Source organism: Nannobrachium achirus (assembly GCF_963921795.1).
Source record: "Nannobrachium achirus genome assembly, chromosome: 12".
NCBI classification, from domain to species: Eukaryota; Metazoa; Chordata; class Actinopteri; order Myctophiformes; family Myctophidae; genus Nannobrachium; species Nannobrachium achirus.
The window spans coordinates 48,969,231-48,989,148 of NC_137832.1; positions in this window are offsets into that span (position 1 = coordinate 48,969,231).

Here is a 19,918-nt window from a genome sequence, read left to right on the forward strand (position 1 = left end):
CTGTCTGTCTGTCTGTCTGTCTGTCTGTCGGCAGCTAATCTCAACTAAATCTAAACTGCTTGGTGGATCAGCGTTAGGTCTTGTGCACGCTGCCAACAAGCCAAGCACCTCAATTTCTGAATCATTTTTCAAATCAGTGAATGACACAACTATGTCGGACTCAATAATTGTTCCAGTCTCAACAGACCAAAATAATTATTAAGTTACATTTGTCTGTACCTACAGCATATTACAATGAGGGCAGATTCTGACCAGAGGCGCAGTTGCCATACCTTATTGGCTACTTAAAATAAATTCATATCATGCCTGTTGCTAAGGTATGGCAACATGACTGGTGTCTTGCACGCGCGTTGCCATACCTTAGCTTTTGCTGAACTGACGCCACTGATTCTGACAATGCATTTCAATGGGCATGGAGCGGTGTCCTAAAAGAACAAATGTATTGTATTGCATCAAAATATAGACTACGACTACTTAAAGTACCGTAAGTAAAAGCACACGTTCATTATACAGAAGTTCCTATTTCAAAGTTTTCAAATGTGTAAAATGTATAAATACTTTGTCTCACAAGTCACAACGCGTTGTGAGCTTGTAGATCAGCTATTTTCAAATCACCAAAGTATATACTGTATACAGTAGGTCTGAAGTGGTTTTGTAATAATAATCAAAATCAAAAGTAACTAAAATTTTCAAATAATTATAGTGGGGTAAAAGTACAATATGTAAGGTATTGAAAATTGGAAATACGCAAGTAAAAATATGTCAAAATGGTACTTAAGTACAGTAGGCTACACTACTAGTTACTTTACACCACTGATGACATGGTTGACATGGTTGACATGGCTGACATGGTTTACATGGATGACATGGTTCAAAGTGGTTAAGCCCAATTTATACTTGCTGCATTGCCTCGTGTTTTTCAGTTGAAAAATCGTTCGACTTCAGGAGAGACACGGCCGTTATAAATTAGCCCTCGGGTTGAATCCAGTGTGTTTTCTGAGTAGCGGTGCTCTCAGACATTGGGGTTGCTGTGCCACCCTCACAACTGATCAGGAAGATCCATCCAACGGAGGACTCAAGCCTAACAAACCATTTAAAGTACAAAGTGGCAAGAGGATGTACTATGGAAGGATCGATAGCGCTGGCCCTACAGGAGAACAGGCTAGATGATCAATAGATTACACACTGCTCTCACAGAGGCAGATTGTCAAGAAAGATTCAAACCGTTTCATTTCAGAAAGCTATAGGGACTTTAAGGGAAAATGTATTCAGCTTAAAATGAGTCCAGCAATATATCAAGGGAACACAACAGACTACTACTTATTGCGGCTGTATCTAGGCTGTTCGAAAAAGTTGCGAGAAGCTAAAACATGAGAGTAGAGACACTTATGACACGAACGCACACGAATTCAGGTCCACTGCAACCCATTTATTCTCCACAACAGGTTAAAATACAACAGTTCCCAGCAAACGCATGTTACTTTGTTGCCATATTTGCTTTTGTTGCGGTCAATAGAAAATTGCCGGCTTCCACGCTCATCTCCTCTCCATCCAACCTACCATACTACTAGTAGTTAGTGCCCAGGTGAACGCCATGAGTCACATTACTACTGGTTATTATTTAACAAATAAAAGAGTCAAGTATACAGCCAACATTTTGAATCGTAAAATGTGTGTGTTATACCTAAATGCTTTATCAATAATTCCTATTTCAGTGTGGAACGTGGAGGAAGGTTTCCCTCAGACATGGACAAGAAGACAGTGGGCTGGTAAACTAAAAAACACTGCGTCAGAGACGTGACCTTGTGTTACAAAGGCAGGAATAGTAGTAGGCTGACCCTCACCCTCTCAGGGACCACAGAGCTGATGGAAAGGCTTGTATTATTTACCCATTAAGACCTGGAAAGCCGCCCTATACGTACATTCTCATATCCATCAATCCAGGAAAGCGTCTGTGTCATTCGTTTTTGTGAAGGTCAGCCGAATGATTGATATATTTGGCTGCGGACCCCACGTCGGAAAATGTATTTTTTCCCCCAGCGCCTCTCAGAAGAGAGGTAAGATTTATGTCAAAAGAAAATGCATAAATTGTTCAAAACTTTCCAAACATTGTTGAGATTTTTGCAAATTTGCCAGTATGGCACAAAGTGACGCTCTGTGAACTTGTATATCTGCTATTTAGATGGCGTTCTTAAAATCTCTAAATGGGTCAATATAGTGTGTTCGTCTGTATGTGTGTGCGTGTGTTGATGCACGTGTGTTGTGTTTAGACGCAGGGTTGCATCTATACACTCCCAGTCTCCAGCGGTGATTTAAAAAGCTCCCCAGCCGTGCTTGTGGTTCAGGAAGGCTAATACACTTTTCATTATTCCTGTCAAAGCCACTGGGAACAATTGATTATCATTATTATAGGAGTGATGATAGTGGAGGTAATTACCAGGCAGAGAGATGATCTAGTACCACAATTAAAAGAGCCAAGCAGCGTGGTCCCATAAGATGCCTCACTTGAAATCACACTGAAAAGTGTTTGTCCAAGTTTCAGACCCACCCATTTACAAACAACTTAATCACCATGCCAAACGATATGAGGTGGCAATTAAACTGGAGCCTAATTGAAACTGAATATGACTCTTAACGAAGCTACTGTATAACGTAATGTCTCTGCCGCTTTCAGCACTGAAAAGCTGTTATAGCCTACTGTAAAGCATGTGGCTCTCAAGGTGGGCGTCCGAGGACTCCCAGGGGTCCTTGAAGGGGTCCCAAACTAAATGATTGATACTTTGGGACCAAATGGACCCTTATGGGTCTGTAACTCTGAACTGGTATAAATGGACCCAAATAATGAATGGACCCGAGTTCCCAGATGAAAAAAAAGGGGGAAAAAAAATCAGGTCCGTGGTCTAACGCATATCAAACTGGGGGTCCTTGATATAAATAATCACTGATGATTGATTGAGTATGATGTTATTATCTGGCTACTAGTGATTTTCCACTGTACACATGAGTCTAAGCTTTGTTACACAAAGACACACACACGTGGAGCGCACTTAAGTGAGAAATCCATGTCCATGTGCGCGCGGGTGTGTGTGCATGTGTGTGTGTGTGTGTGTGTGTGTGTGTGTGTGTGTGCATACTGAAACAAGCTTGTTCCCGCGCCTCATGGGAGGGGCAGTATCCCACTGTGTCTTCCCTTCTCAGCGAGGGCCAATTTTTCACAGATAATCCAAAATGTAGGTACACAGTAGTAAAAACCCTAAACGTTAAATTAACACGAGTTTGTAAACCTGGATCTGTGACGGTCCATTTGGTTACATTTGTACACTTTCCGAGTTGCAAATGAATAAATGAACACTGACAATTTCACAGTGTAGATGAATTAATTCATTTTTTCCTCCACTCACATTCTTCTTGCTAGAATGAATTGCAAGGATGGATTTGCAAATCGATTAGGGGGAGCCAAAACTGGCTCTGTTGCATTGAACGATGGGAAGATAGACGCGGACATTAAACATTTAATGACACTATTAGGAGGTGGCATTGCCTCCAGGCTATCTACTGTCTTTGCTAGTTTGTTCCAAATCTAACAGGCAACTTCAAAACCAAAGAAAGCTTTGACAGAAAGACAGCACAAGGCTATCCTTAAGTGCCATGGGAATAGTTTGTCTGCTCTCCAATTATTTAAGCCCGGCAGGGCTATGAGCGTACGTGTCTGAATGTTTTGCTGGAGAAACATCGATACGTCAGACAAATCCTTTGTTCAAAAGATTGTCAGATTGTTTTGTCATACTGTAGCAGCCTTTGTGGCATTTAGCAGACACCCTTATCCAGAGCGACTTACAGCATGAGTGCAAAGTCTGAGTAAATGGCACGAACCCTAGTCAACCAATGACAGGGTACATAGTCACATGAATAGAAGGCAAAGAAAACAATTTAGCGCTTCAAAGAAAATAGGATAGAGGTAAACATCAAACCTAGCATCTGTCTAAACAACCTGCTATCTAATATTCTTGGCATTTGTGGTCAAGTAAAAACTATTCTGTCACAGAAAGCATAAAGACAGTGCTAGAGGGTGGAATCTGAAGTGAGTGCAGTTCTGGCAGCAAGGGGGTTTATTATCCTATGCATTTTGTTCATTAGGGCACTGGTTCTAAACCTGTGGGTCGGGGAACACCCAGGGGGTCCCCAAATCAGTTTGGGGGGTCCCCAGATGTATAGCTTAATGTTAAAATTGTTTTCTCACTCAACAGTAAAAAACCAACATAAAGTTTAAGTTTATAGAAGGTATATACACATTTCTAAAGTGACATTTTAAGGCCTTTTTAATATCTCTAAAATGACAAATTAAACATTGGCCAAATTGTCAAAATATTAGAGGCAGAAATTGTGAAAATAGTTGATCTACATGCTCACAACGCAAGGCGTTGTGGGCATGTGGGTCTGCTATTTCACGCTGATCAAGTGACCAAGCAGTGGCGTTTCTGGAGTTCAAATCTCTATCAGTCCCCATCAGCAATAAGAGGCAGCCTTTCAGCATCACTGGCAGGCAAGTTGTTGGTACGCCATGAGCTAGAATGACTTTGAAGACAAGTGAGGTTGGTTTATTTAATTATTGTGTCCTGATGATAAAATGGGAGCAACATAATGGCTTGATTAATTCCCTTATCACGGTGAGCACAAAGAGTAATTACCAAACCCACCACTTGGTGAACCGCACATCAATCAAATTAGCGCAGCCTCCATTCGGCAGCAATCACTTCCAAACAGAACAAATTAGCCGATTCTCTCAGACCTGTGCCCCTGGGCCAATGAAGTGTTTACCAGGGAACAGCTACCCCACAATGCACTCTTCTGAGCAAAGGTCACTCACGGCGACTGGAATGTTCGGAACATGGGAACAATCTTAATGGAAATCGTGTCCGTGCAATTACAGTTGAAGGGTGAGGAAAATAACGCAGTCGGGGGGCCTGAGTAAATTAATCTGCCCATAAGCAATTCATTACACTACAATTTTGAGTAGCTTGGTAGCTAATTTTGAGAAGTGGGGTTTCATAGAAATTCTGTAAATGCCAAGCCATAATGAGGTGTCAATTAGACGCCAATTTAGGCTAAACTCCAAGCTATAGGGGTGCAACGATTAATCAAACTAATCAATTGGTAATCACTCCCTTTTTTTGGGCATGTCATTATAGGTGAAAAGTTTCAAGCTAAGAATGTGTTGTGATGCACCATGTTGTTAGGTTGAAAATCTTCTGTACAAGTAGATGAATTCAAGCTGAGGTTTGGTATTTGCCCTTGAAGCGAGCATGTGTTGAAATGGTTAAGTGTGGCTGAAATGGTTGATATTAGTGGGGCTCGGTGAAGGACAGGTTGGAGTGGAGTGGAGTGGAATCGATACAGTGAGAGAGAAGAACAGCAAACTCTAACCTCAACACTCCCTCCCAACATGACAGCTCATTGGGGCTTTAACCAAGAGTCAATCACCTTCAACCACTGAACCTGGACGCTGCCGCCACCAGATGCTCAAGACGGTCTCGCAGATGAGATGTCCCGCTGTTTCCAGTGGAAAAACACGGCTCGTTAGAGCAACGAGCTACAAGTCTCTCGAATGAGAAGGACGTGCTCGCCTGTTCTCGCGAACTTCAGAGAACATTCTCTCCCCAATGTAAACTTTTCTCCAATATCTCTAGTTGAATTGACTCTGCAGCTAAATTGGCTCTCCAGAGCTATGCTAATGAGGGCTGTCAAACCAACCGAGTGATGAAGTCTTTTGGAAAATAAATCCAGCGTGTATAGCCCCTTGAATCACCGCTTAAAGGCCTCAGCTAGTTGACTTAGAGGTTTGATTCAGAGCAGCACACTCTTTGTGGTGAGTATAATTAATTCATAGCACTATTGTAGCACTGTCATAATAATTTTGTTTAACCACTTGAACTCTAGCATCCCTAATATTTATTGTTGTTTTTTTAGGGTGTAGGCTTGCGCTGGTGGTGAGGGCAAGCTGAACCAAACGTCCTGTATGAATGGCCCATTATTGAAAAAACAAATAGCCTGCCTGCAGTACTTGAGTAAAGCCCTTTGCAAACAGGCGCGTCTATCCGCACAGATAAAACGGACAATTTTTTTTTTTTTAAAGAAAACAATGATTCTCTACGACCTCATGCACACCGGATCCAAATTAGCCGTGCGACGAGTGGCTGCGGCCGTGCGTTTTTTTCTCGATCGAACCCAGTTCGATTTGTGCGTCTACGTCGCATGCGGTAAAAAACTCATCACTCCTTTTATGACTCCTTTTGGGATCCGCAGCGCCGATTCTGCACAGCATTGCACACCAAATCCAATGCGTTTTATTCATGCAGCAAACGAAAAAAACGCAACTGTCCTGTGTGCAAAGGGCTTTAATGTACTTGATTACTTTCCACCACTGTCTAGGTGACAGGCGTGTGGAGCCAAGGCCAAGTGACTAATCAGCAACAGCCCAGGTTTCTCTTCCAACAGGGAAACAAAGGGATTTTCATGAAGGCTAAAAGACCACGCTCCTGGTGAACAACAATGGGCACAGTGAATGCCCCCCCCCCCCCCCCCCCCCCCCCGACTCTTGATTGCCACACAGCCCTGTGAAAATGCCAACACCCTGGCACTGCCATCAACCACCCCTGCTGATGAGGTCAAAAGCAACTATATTAATTCGGTGGCTAAAAATACACGGATGTTATGTCGTAAATCCTTCACCCCGGATTGTTAACATTTAAAATGGCGGCTTTGCTGCTCTTTCACACACAATAAAGCTTACGTGCTTCGATTGCCTCTTTCCTCTAAATCAAGTTAGGGGTGATTAGCAGCTTTGTGCAAAATCAGAGGCAGGGCTGGCTGGGTTTAATTAGCGGCTTGTGACGAACGCTTCCTCGGTGCACTTCTTACCGTCTGAAGGAGGATGTTGAGGATCGCGCAGTCGATGCTCGTGTATATGTGGCTGCATGTGTCTAATTAACACACCGTGACCTCACACACATAAATGCCACCGAGAAGCAGCTGCAGGGACATGGAATCTGTATGACAGGCAGGACGTGTTACGGACAGAAAGAATGACTTCTTAAGTGTATTACTAGAAGGAACCAGTCCTTTTAGCTCAGTGGGAACCGGCTCTGACAACAATCCACTGTGTATGTTTTGACTCAGCTCAAAGGTTACCCACACTAGAATGTATTACAACCTTCCCCCCTGGCCTGGGGTGGTACTGCAGGTTATAGTATATTTTCTAGGGCAGTGGTACAGTAAATATAGCGCATTTATCCAAGGCACTTTACATAGATTCAATTCATAAACACATTCACATACCGATGGCGAAGGAAACCATGCAAGGCACCACCAACTTGCTCAACTGGGAGCAATTCGGGGTTCAGGATCTTGCTCAAGGACACCTCAGGGAGCCCGGGATCGAACCGCGAACCTTTCGGTTGCCAAGCGGCCACTCTACCCCTGAACCACTGCCGCTCCTCGCAGTGGTTCTCAAAGGGAGAGAGAGAACCCCTCCAGTGGCGTAGGGAAGTGACGACGGACAGTGATGCAAGCTATGTAGGACAGGCCCGGGCCCACACACAAAATGATTGTGTTAGACGCACACCATAAAAACACATGTCTCATACAAGAATGAAATAATAATATTTAATATAAAAGTTGAATGAATTCTCAAAATCAAGCCAGGCAGATTTGACTGCAGTGACTTGGCTATTTGTCACTTCTTGTATTTGAAGTCATCGCTTCCACTGGAGGAACAGAGGTTACACACCTAAGTCAATCCCTCCGGGGGGCCACGGCACCTTTACCTTCCAACACATTAATGATAATGGAATAATTCACTTGCCCTTGAGCTCCCCCACCTTGCACCCACACACACAAGCATCTCATTGGGTCACCACCAGCAAATTGAATGAACCTCCTTTCCATAAAAAAGGTAATGGACTCCCTATGATGGCCCACTAAATAACATCGACGGTAGGGGAGGTGAGATGAGCCAATTTATTAGCCGTCTTGGAGGAGCGCGCGGGGAGGTGGAGGAAGGTCACTCTCTCATTGATCACTTCTTCCCCCGAAGGGAAATGATAATTATGTGTACCAACAAGGACCCGGGTCACCTCCAGCCATGACAAACAGCTTTAGAAAGGCCTCCGGGGACAATGCGTGCGGAGCCATCTTGTGCAACGTCGTTGTTGTTGCATTAAGATGAATCAAAGCTGGTGTTTGTCTTTCACTATGAAAGTCCACTTTAGCTATAGCCTGGCCTATAGCCTATTTTTAACCAAATGAACCACGTTGTTCCTATTCCAGGGGGGGGAAGTCGACGAAAGAATTGCTGATCTACAACCCGGTGGAGATAGAAGGAAGGAGGGGGGGACTGTGCTTGGCTAATACAAACAGGTGTATATCTATCCAATATAATGTATTACTGATTCTTTAGATCTGATATTTTGAGCCATTGGCTGACCCATTTGTCGTTCGGAGGCTACGCTGGTGAGGCGTTTCTGTCTCATAAAAATCTAATGAAATCTATCAGCAGAGAGAGAAGTGGGTGGAGGGAAGGAGCATGGGAAGGAGGCATAGCCAGTCGCTTGATTTGTTCTCTGTCATCACACTCATTTTCATGTGTCTCTGTAGTAGCGTATTTTTACTGGCACATTTTCACATGGTCTTTAAAAATTTCTAAACAATAAATGTGCTTACAGATAAAAGAAGATAAAACAGTGAAGTAAAAATACATCAAACATCAATAAACAAGCTAAAACACATGGTGATGAAAAGACTAAAAACACACTAAAACACACTATAAAAGTTATTTAAAAGATATGACTGACTCTGCATACTGCTAGCCTTTGATCCTCAAATTCCAAAGCTTAGGTGCCTGGTCCTCAAAAGCCTGTTTGATTGATTGATTGAATATTATATTAGACCGAAATGTACAGCACGAGTACAGTCAAAACATTTAGTCTAAAAGGATTACACCAAAAAAGTCCTTGTGGTCTTGTTTCCATTCGAGGTATTTAATTCATCAACATATTTAGTAGCACGGCAAAACATTCAGGGCTCCATTTTGATTGACTTAACTTAAAGGCCTGTCCATACTGTCTCCGACCACCAAACCTTTCGTCGGATAGGTCTGGTTCAACTACAAAATGACTTCACTCGCATCTTTTGAAAAGCATTACCCCAAATTAGAGTTCCGAAAGCTGCATGTCAGAAAGTCGGAACTCTCTGACGAAAGGTTTGGTGGTCGGAGACAGTATGGAGAGGCCTTTAAGTTAAGGCATAAGTGCTGGTACTTAATACAGCCCTCAATATCATCACAAGTATAAAACGCATGTACAGAGTAGAGAGGAAAAAAGGGGGGGGGGGGTCATAAAGTAGGGAGGGTCTAAGGGAGAAGTGATAACTACTGTACCTCCTCCTTTGGCCTAGTGAAAGGTGAATTTTCTGGGCTGTTTTAAAGGAAGCAAGTACATTACATTTCACCTCAGGTGATCCCCACATACAGTAATCCAGCCGAACCTCTCTGCATGTTATGTACACACAGAAACCACATGGGACTGCTTTCTGTAGTGGAAGCATATCTCGGATTTTACACTTATTGCTGTTCAGGGAGTATTATGTGTCTTTGCAGGCCAAGTCAGGCAAAAGAGCAAAATAAGGCAATGGAGAAAAGAGCAAAATTGGGACGGTGCACATTAGGAGCGTGATGCAACGCGTACTGTGTGGGACAGCCTGCGGTTATTGTAACAGACGTGGGAGGAGGCCTTGACTTTGAAGCAGACAGCGGGTGGTTAGGATATTGATTCAGATACGCTAGAAGAGCTGCACAGTGCTACTGTAGGTCGCGTTCGAAGAGCCATGAGCCTCTGGCTGAGGTGCAAACACAGACAGAACATTCAGGAGCACACACACACACACACACACACACACACACACACACACACACACACACACACACACACACACACACACACACACACACACACACACACACACACACACACACACACACACACACACACACACACACACACACACACACACACACACACACACACACACACAGAAACACTCTGTTACAAGTAAAAGTCCGGTAAACAAAATGTACTTGAGTAAAAGTACAAAAGTATATACTTAAAGTACCAAAATGTAAAGCACTAATTATGCAGAATCATTATGTCTACAAGCTCATATTGCATTGTGTTCTGAGTTAATATATGTTTTGTAATAACATTCAAAAAAATCTATAAAGTAACTGAAGTTTTCAAATAATTGTAGTGGAGTAAAAAGAACAATATTTGTCTCTGTAGAAGTGTAGAAGTAAAAGTCTTGAGAACTGGAAATACTCAAGTAAAGTTAAAATACCTCAACATTTTACTTAAGTACAGTACTTGAGTAAATGTACTTAGTTACTTTCCGCCACACACACACACACACACACACACACACGATGCACAAGCCCTGCAGGTTTGACACAAACACGTGAAGAAAGTGGCAAGCTGCTGGCAAGGGCCCGGGCGAGAGAACTGTGCCTCCATCTGCCCGTGAGCCACACACCTGGCAGGTGGCGGGGAGGGAGTGCGGGGACATGGCGGGGAGCCGGGGACATGACGGCAGCTTCCTCAGGGACAGATATAGCCCAGGTGCCCTGCTGGAGGCAGAGATCACACAGGTAGACTCACCTGTTCATGCAGGTTTGTTTCCTATAGCTGCAAACTGCAGGATGGGCATAACGACATACTGTAGCAGGGAGTGCTCAAACTATAACATAGGTGATGAGGAAATATGTGTGTGCCAGGAAATGGTGATGTAATGCATAGTGTGTCGCATTGTAGTATAGGGAAGTAATGTTTATTTCAATATCATACCAAAGCCCAATTTGAACCCACTTAACAAACCCTGCCTGCCAGTCGCAAGTTACACCTGACTGTGTCTGTCCAGAGTCATAATGTATAATCATGTAAAGAATGAAGACTTTGAGGTCACCGTGACATTGACCTTTGACCACCTACTTCTCATGAGTTCATCCTTCAGTCCAAATTGATGTTTTATTTGTGACGGATTTCCTCAAGATGTTCCTGAGTTTATGAGGTTACAGACAGTGACCTTGACCTTTGATCAATATTCTCATAAGATTAAACACAGGGCAGTAAAAGAGATCTTGTATCTCGAAGGGATGAAAAAAAAGTTCATCCTCGAGTCCAAGTTGTCAAATTCCCAGAAAGCATTATTCCCCAGATATTGTGTTCATGAAAACAACGTAAACAAGAGGTCTGCTGTCGAGAATGGACCGCAGAATGCCTTGACCGAACAATCAGAATCAAGCATTCCAACCAAGCTGCGTAATAATAATACATTAAAATAATAGTAGCAAACACTTCTAACCACAGGGCTGGGTTGATCTTTTATGCTCTGACCATTGTACCGTAGTCAGTCATGGTGAGCGTCAATTTATTCAGATTTCATTCCGATCCTTCAGTTTTTATAGACACTTGTACTCTTGCAGAATAAAAAAAAAACATTCAGTCCAGATGTTACTTCTCATTTATAAGTCTTAGTACCGTCTGTGCCAGATTGCCCACCACTCGTGTGTCCATCAATCCACTGTTTTCTGTGAGATGTGTGCTTATACTTTATTATTCACGTTATTATTTTATGAGTGATGGGAATCCTGTGAAGTTTGTTTCATGGTCATAAAATGGGCTTTGTAAATAATTCACGGGGCTGTTTTGCATTAGCAAAAGCAGCCATAAAAGCATGATCTATACAAGGCTACTGTCGTACAGCGGATTCACATTGCAAGCTTGTAGATCGGCTATGTTTGCCGCGCAACAACAGCCTATATAAATCAAGCCAGTGGTCCTCAAAGTGGCGTGACATTTTTGGAATAATTTAGATTAAAAAAAGAGAAGAAAGGAAAAATAAGAAACATAAATCTTCTGTTCTGGAGATTTCTGCACAAAATCTTTACAGTTGGGGGTCCGCGGCCAAAATATGGGGGTCCTTGATATAATGGAACATTTTGAGAACCACTGAATTAAGTAATGAGAGATGCTGAAGGAAGGCTGTAAGAAAGAAAAAGGAAGGGGAAAAAAACGCGAGAATGAGCTCGGAATTATGGAACATATTTGGTCTCCCCACTCCCAAATACGCTTGCATGCAATGCCAGCTTAATTACCCTTGTATATCCAGATCTTGTCAAGATTCTCCTCTCTCTCTCTCTCTCTCTCCCCCCTCCACCAAGGTGTCTACTGGCCCATTGAGTTACATTCTCCTTGTCATGGCTGGGTGCAAAGCCTGCCTGCTATGTTTACTGACACAAATTAGTGTGGAAAGTGTAGCAGCTCATTACTGTGGAGAGGCGATGGGGAGATGTGGGGTGGGGGGAGGGGGCGGGGGTCCCCAATCTGTTCCCCCATCCAGATCTGTGTTAGTAGTCTGGAACTCTGGACAGGTGTGTGGTGCACAGACACACTGCTAGGAGGACTGAGGGCTGTATTCCCACAGAGGAGCTTCCAAGGAAAGCTGTTGGCGTGTATAATTGGAGGCAGGGAGAGGAGAAGTTGTACGGTAAGCGCTGAAGGTCCTTAATGCACAGCGCTGATGCTCTGTCAAAGCACACTTTAAATTAGCCTCAATATGGCGGTGGAGTGGAAACCTTGTATTTTCAGAAAAAAAAAGAAAAGAAACGGGGTTCCAATGGCACCAATGAAGCTACGGTATATAATCTAGTCACAGGCTCTTGCTAGCACTTGTCTTTGGTTCTACACTCTAAAAACAAAAACTAGGCTCTACTCAATTTTATTGGTGAAACATTTTTACACTCAAAAATATTGAGTAAATATTACTGTTATGAAATCAGGTAGATGATACTCAATTAATTTGAGTAAAAGTAACCAAAACTTTTACGTACTTATTAACAACTAAAATTGAGTACAATGACCTAAAGAAATTGAGTAGATATAATTAAATTATTCAGTCAATGCCACACAAGACTACAAGTAAATACATTGACATATTAAGTAGATCTAATTGAATATTAGAGTATGATTTAACAAAACAAATATGTCACATTTACTTTATTCATTTACTTTTATTGATTTAATTCATATAGTACCATTTACCCCTTTCATTTACTTTACCTTTTACTACAGGAGTACATGATGTCAAATGAATACACATGAAATAATTATGCAGATAATTATGTTTTTAATCAACTAATTTTGACCAGTGTAACACCACATCAAGTATGAACATTCAACATACTTTAGTATGTAAATGACATGCAACAATGCCTGCAAAAACAATATGTTTAAAGATAATGATCAGGAAAGGGTTATCCCTGACACTTTTAAAATTATGTTTACTAAAGAGCAGTGTGTGTTCACAATACTGTATATAAGTACCTCTAATTGAACTGTGCATACTGTAAGTAAGCAGTCTGTCAAACATTATGCACCATAAGAACAATGAGCCCATCAAATGAACAGTAAGTCATAACCACAAAATACATTAAAGACAGTCAGAGGCCATTTGGCATGAAAGAAAATCACAACTTGGAATATGAAATAATAAATAAGCATTTACAGTAGCTCAACATTTAAACATATTGACTATGCACACGTGTAATGTCTATATGCTAAACTGACCTGTTAGCATTATGACTCGAATGCACCAGAAACAAACACTTTACATTAACTAATTACTATCAGCAACAAATACCATTGCAAAAATGCTGTTTTGACAATAAATCCACTTTCAGTATAGGTTATACCCACTTTCTGAGAGCATCTTGCTGAACAGTAGTCGGCAAGCAGACATTTTTTCAGTCTCTGAACTTTGGCTGAAAGGTGTCCAGGATCCAACTCAACTAGTACTTTTTAGAACATCTCAAGACCATATCTGAGGTTCTTGGGGTATCTCAGATTAAAGGCATAGAACAGTCCCAACAGATAGCAGCAGACCCCCAAGATTGTTGAGGGCAGTGATGCCCTTAATCACAATACCTACATCAGTAGGTTCATTCATTGAGTCCTCTTGGTTCTGCAGCAGGTAGGTCTTCATCTTCATCATCACCTCCTCTGTCAACTTCTCTTCTACTCTGACAGGTGCACCAGCAGCTTCCTTCCTGCACACATTGTGAAGATAATTGTTTAGAGCTCACTTTCAGGCTAAATGTTACAAGACACACAGACACACATTGAGCAATCCTAGCTGTCTCCACACATGCAGCCCTGGGCATAATCTTGAATCAGTTGGACCAGACATGCAACGGATGCAACAGCCATTCAGCCAATGTCACAACCTCATTCTCTGGACATCATGCTGTTCCTTTGCATGTGATGGTCTCATCCACGATGACATTAAAACGTCAAAACATTTATTTTACTAACTTGAAAGTCCTTGATCTTCTTCCAGATGGTCGATGAGACATCGGATGATGACCTCTCGTGTTCGTTGATTGGGGATTCCTCTCTGCAGAATAGAAAAATAATTATTTGAAAAATAAAGAAAAAGTATGACTGCACTTTCATAACTAACATAAACTTTGGCAATACAATTGTTTCCACAACCCAGTTTTAGCAACGGAAGCTGGGAGACTGTCCTTAGTAGCTATTAAGACATACATTTAGAAATGAATAATCAGGAGAGAGAGAGTTGCAGGGGATAAAGATGAGTTTAGCATAAATTAATATAGTAATTATTGTCATTAGCCAGGTGAAATATAATTAAAGCAGTTAGAGTAAATGAAAGTTTCATACCTGAAGTACAATACTCATTTGTGCCCAAACTGCCCTTCTTGGACTGGAACATGGACAGTAGTTTGGGGGTATAGAAGTCCAACATTGCCATACATTTTGGCTCAAGATTCAGTGTGGTGATCATCCTGAACTTTGCACTAACCTGGAAGACAGAGATGAGGGGAAGAGAGTAAAAAAGAAGACATGTAGATAATAATGTAGGCCTATACCTGTGCATTTTATCTTCATTGTACACACCATTGTATGCAGCTGTGCATAGCTTGTAATAAATGCAAAAAGTCACAATGACTAGAGGGCTTGCAGCCTTGCACATTCCTCTCACTGTAACCTTAACTAGCTGCAAACCTTTGTAAAGAACATAAGTTATACCCAATACATTTGTGTAGCCTATATGCACAAAGATACAGTAAATCTACTTACCAATATTTGCAAACACTCTCCAGGTTTCTTGTTGAAGAAGATGTGTGCTGCTGCTGTTTGTTGACAGAATGTTCCAGTAGAACTTTCCCATGAACCCTTGTGTACAATTTTGAATCTTAGTCATATCTACTCAATTGTTTAAGTTGTTGTGAGAGATGAAAGATTATTAAGTTGGAATGAATAATAATTAAGGGTCTTTTTAAATTGATCCATATAAGTACTCCATACTCAAATATTATGAAGGAAAATTACCAAAACAAATTGAGTATAATTCATGAATAAAATCAGTTGGTCAAATACTAATTTATTCTCATGAAATTAACTCAAATAATATATGTACATCTAACTAAAAAAGAACAGTTGGATTTTTACTCATTGTGTTTGGTGTGACCTACTCAAACAATCACATACATGATATTCAGTGATTTTATTGAGTAAATATAACTTTTTCTAATAGTGCTATTTACTCGGTCACAGAATCCTTTCTTAGAGTGTAAGCCACAGACACACTGAACCACTTTTACAAAAAATGAATAAATAATTCAATAGAAAAAAGATCGCACCGGTGCGAAGTGAGTGGTGCAAACTAACTCCTGCAAGGGAGCCAGTGCAAATCAGTGTTGATATGATGTGTTTTTATCAATATGACGTGTATGATGTCAGACTAGAGGCCTGATCAGATATAAGGTTTTGTATGCTGTACATTTTTTATTATAGACCATAGACAAGAAGAAGCTTCTATTTTTTTCAAGTGTCCGCGATATGGGACAATAATCTGTGACAATAACCACAATCTGTGCAAGTGTGGTTACTATCTCAGATCAAAGGTAATATTCAGCTCATATGAGTTTTAACAGTCTATCAAAGGCCATACTGTCCATGATGTCAACATAGCACGGACCAATCAAAGGCCGTGAACGGTGCAATTGTTTTTGTTAAACGCGCTGTGAAACTGGCGAACCTGTGTCCATGGCGTTCTGGTCAAACCGGCGTTCAATTGGTCTGTTCTGTTTGCTTAAAGAGGTGGTGCCATGATTTCCCCCCCTATAAAACATGATTATCAGGTATTATGATTATACTAGGAGGAAGATTTTTTCCAAAAAAGTATACAGAAAGAGTTAGAATTGGGTTTTTATGTGGCCATACCCCCAGTTCATTAAGTATGCATGGATGGCATGGTGGGTGGTGACCCAGCTGATATAGCCACACCCCACAGTGGTGAATGGTAAATAGGGGGAGGAGTTGATACTGTGACACACTTAGTATCTATGTTTTTTAACTGACACTTTTCACCACAAGGTGGCAGCCTCCAAGAGAAAACAAACAAATACTAAGAGAATACATCATTTCTCAAAAAACTAGACCAGGTCAACCTGGTTGTGCCAGACCCCCTGTCTGTCATCATCATTTATGACATCATGCCTTTTGTAGGCATGTCATCATCATGTCATCATCATATATACCCTTTATATAGAAAACCCGGACAGACATTTGCTTATGTAGGCCTACCCATTTCATGGGTCTGGCAAAAACACATAAGGGGGTCTAATGAAGTACTTTCAACCTCCTAGACACATGAAAAACAGAAAAAGTACAAAACTATGGCACCACCTCTGAGTCTTTAACACATGACATCATGATCAGAACAGCTTTTGATTAGTTCTTGCTGAAGTCATGGTGAATAGGAGCGGTTTGCACCGCTCAAAGATACAGTAGCAGATCTATAATGAGCTCACGACGCATCGCGGCGTTACTCGTTGTGAGCTCATAGGTCGGCTATACCGCAGTAAGCTTGGCCAATGTGACCCTGGGCGTACAACAAACTTGGAGCCACTTGTGCTAAGATGTCAGAGCCCCAGACATTTTTTGGGGCCCGAACATCTTTTGGGACCCGGACAAAGCTTAGATCCTTCCAGGAGCACCGCTCAAAAATGTAATGTTGAAATATGAAGAAATGAGGTTTCCACCTGACAGCAACAATATGCTGGGGGTACAAATCGAACCTCGGTTCGAAGTGAAGTGGTGAATTTGTATTCTATGTGTTCTAGATCTATACATTCTGTGTTCTAGATCTATACTTTCTATGTGCTTTAGTTTAGTTCTAGTTCTGAATGAATGAATGATTTTGTCTGGAGGGCCAAATTGTCATGTGAAGCTTGAGACCAATCCTCAATTCTTCGTTCTGGACTGGACATGCACGGGACATGTACGGGACAGACAAAGCTATACAAAGCTATGCACGGGACATGTACGGGACAGACAAAGCTATACCTTGGAAGCGGTTTTCACCGCTTCAAAAAAAGAAGAAAAGATAAATATAATGGAACGGAGGAAACAAAAGTTCTTCATGCTACAGCTGCTAGTGGATGTTCTTGTTCTAATTGGGTGATTAAATTTGAGCCATCTGACAATGTCCTCTCAATTAAGTGGGGACAGCGGTTGTTGAGAAAGTGGCAAATATGCTGCCACTTTCGTTCTCTCTTGGAAAAATATGGAATCACAGTTCCGTCCCTAAATGGGCTTGTGATTTGTAACGACTGCTGTCAGCAACCAATCGTCACGTCGTCCAATCTCTAAGCCATCTATCAGTGATGCTGCTGCTGCTGCTGCCTGGCACGGCAGAAATGGCCTTCAGCAAATCCTCTCCGTCGGGTGGAATCCTCATATGTCCAAAACGGTTACTTTTCAGGATTCAAATGTGTGTGTGTGTGTGTGTGTGTGTGTGTGTGTGTACAGTAGCTATATAATACGTTTGAAATATTTAACACATCATTTTATTCCAGTGCATTATATTTAACTGCAAGGCAAGATCTAAAGTCCAGTATTAAGTGCAAGACTGACAAGTAACAGCTGAGGTCTGTATTGAAGTTTCAGCTTAACGTGCTGAATGGAAAGTGACATCTAATAGAAAGGCAGCAGTTGAACCACGTGGCCAGAGATGCCTGGCTTCATTAAAGTCTTCTTAGACATAAACCTTAAACCTTATAACCCAAGCCAAAGGTGACATTTTAATGGATTCACTATGCAGTGCAGTCGGGCTACACGTGGTAGTGTGGGGGTGCAAGAAGGTTCCATTTACATTAAAAGTGTAATAGACTCTAGAACAGGGGTCATCAACGTTATTCAGGCCATGGACCCCCTAGCCGGGAGATAGATGAAGCAGGGACCCCCACTACATAATTATTGTATGCAGAATTGCAGATTAAACGTTTTTCAGGGATTTCACAGATCACTTCATAGACGTTGTGACAACACTGACATCAGTGTATGTTGGATTCACGTTAATGTGTATTTTCAGACCTTTAACCGTCAATACTTAGTAACTTGATCATTCACTCTGTACTTGATCTGCTCTTTTTTACCCTCTGCACCAAACCTCTTTGCGGAAAATGGCAGATCTACATGCTTGTAGATCTGCAATTGTCTAAAATTCTGCTCAGAATAAGGATGCTAGGGTTTAGTGCCAGTGGTAAATGTAAAAAAAAAAAAGAAAAAGAAAAAAGAAAGTCCTATCACAAAGATTTGGGCTCCCTCTGTAGTAACTCTGAGTACCCCCAAGGGGTCCCAGACTCCCTGTTGAAGACCCCCTAGCTCTAGATACTAGACAGAATGATCTGTTATTGATGAATAATATATATTACTGCGAGTGAGAAGAGAGAGGTGCATTGATTTGAGGACATGGAGTGGTGTTAAAACTACGACTAATGTTCAGGGTAATAACACCTCTCCATTTTGGCTTGAGTAGTTCTGCAGCTTGGTTCAGCAGAGAGAGAGAGATAGACAGGATCCATTGACAAGAAGCGACTTACAGCACATTAACATACTGTAATTCCAACGGTATTTTGAGTGGCTCTTTGAAAGAGGAAGGAAAAAAAAGCACTGCAATCTCAGAGACAAAAAATTGCATTCCTCCTCCGTAGACCACAGAACGTGTATAGGAGATTAAGATACATTCAACCATAATCCTGCCAAAGCGTATATAAGGCACACAGTAATATCCTCTGCTTTAATGTAACCACTGAGAGTGTTCAAATGTAACCACATGGACCTGTACGGGTCCATTTGGTACACTTACAAGAGTTAAACAAACACTGAGGATTTTACCGTGCATGCATAACCCGTTGGAAGCCTCACACACATTTGCCAGCATCCTTCACAGCGAACCACCCACAGGCTGAACTCCAGACCCACCACCCGCGGTGCTATGCAGTGTGTGTGTGTGTGGTTTGACTTGTAAACTCACTCACAGCGCAGTTGATCTTATACACGAGCATGTTTCCCCGAGAGGGGATCAGAGGGAATAAGCACGGATGATGAAAACTTGACTTGTTAATAACATACACCCCACTATGAATTCTCTTTTTCGCTGACTGTGATGCTGCAGGATTGGCAGATATGAGAGAGAGAGAGAGAGAGAGAGAGAGAGAGAGAGAGAGAGAGAGAGAGAGAGAGAAAGAGCCCCTGTGGCACTTTTGAGAGAATCAGATTGTGAACTGCACGATAGACTGATAGACCTTAATGTTGATCCCACGGGGGAACTTCAGTTGCTAGAGGCAGCACAGCGGTTAAAGTACAGATACAGAGTATAGCAGAAGTACTGTGAGATACAGCAAGAGTATAGCAACACCAAGAGTAGGAGTCGAACGAAGAACATCGACAATGATGAACGATAGTATATGCAACGGTATATTCACCATATATAGTAACCTGAGATG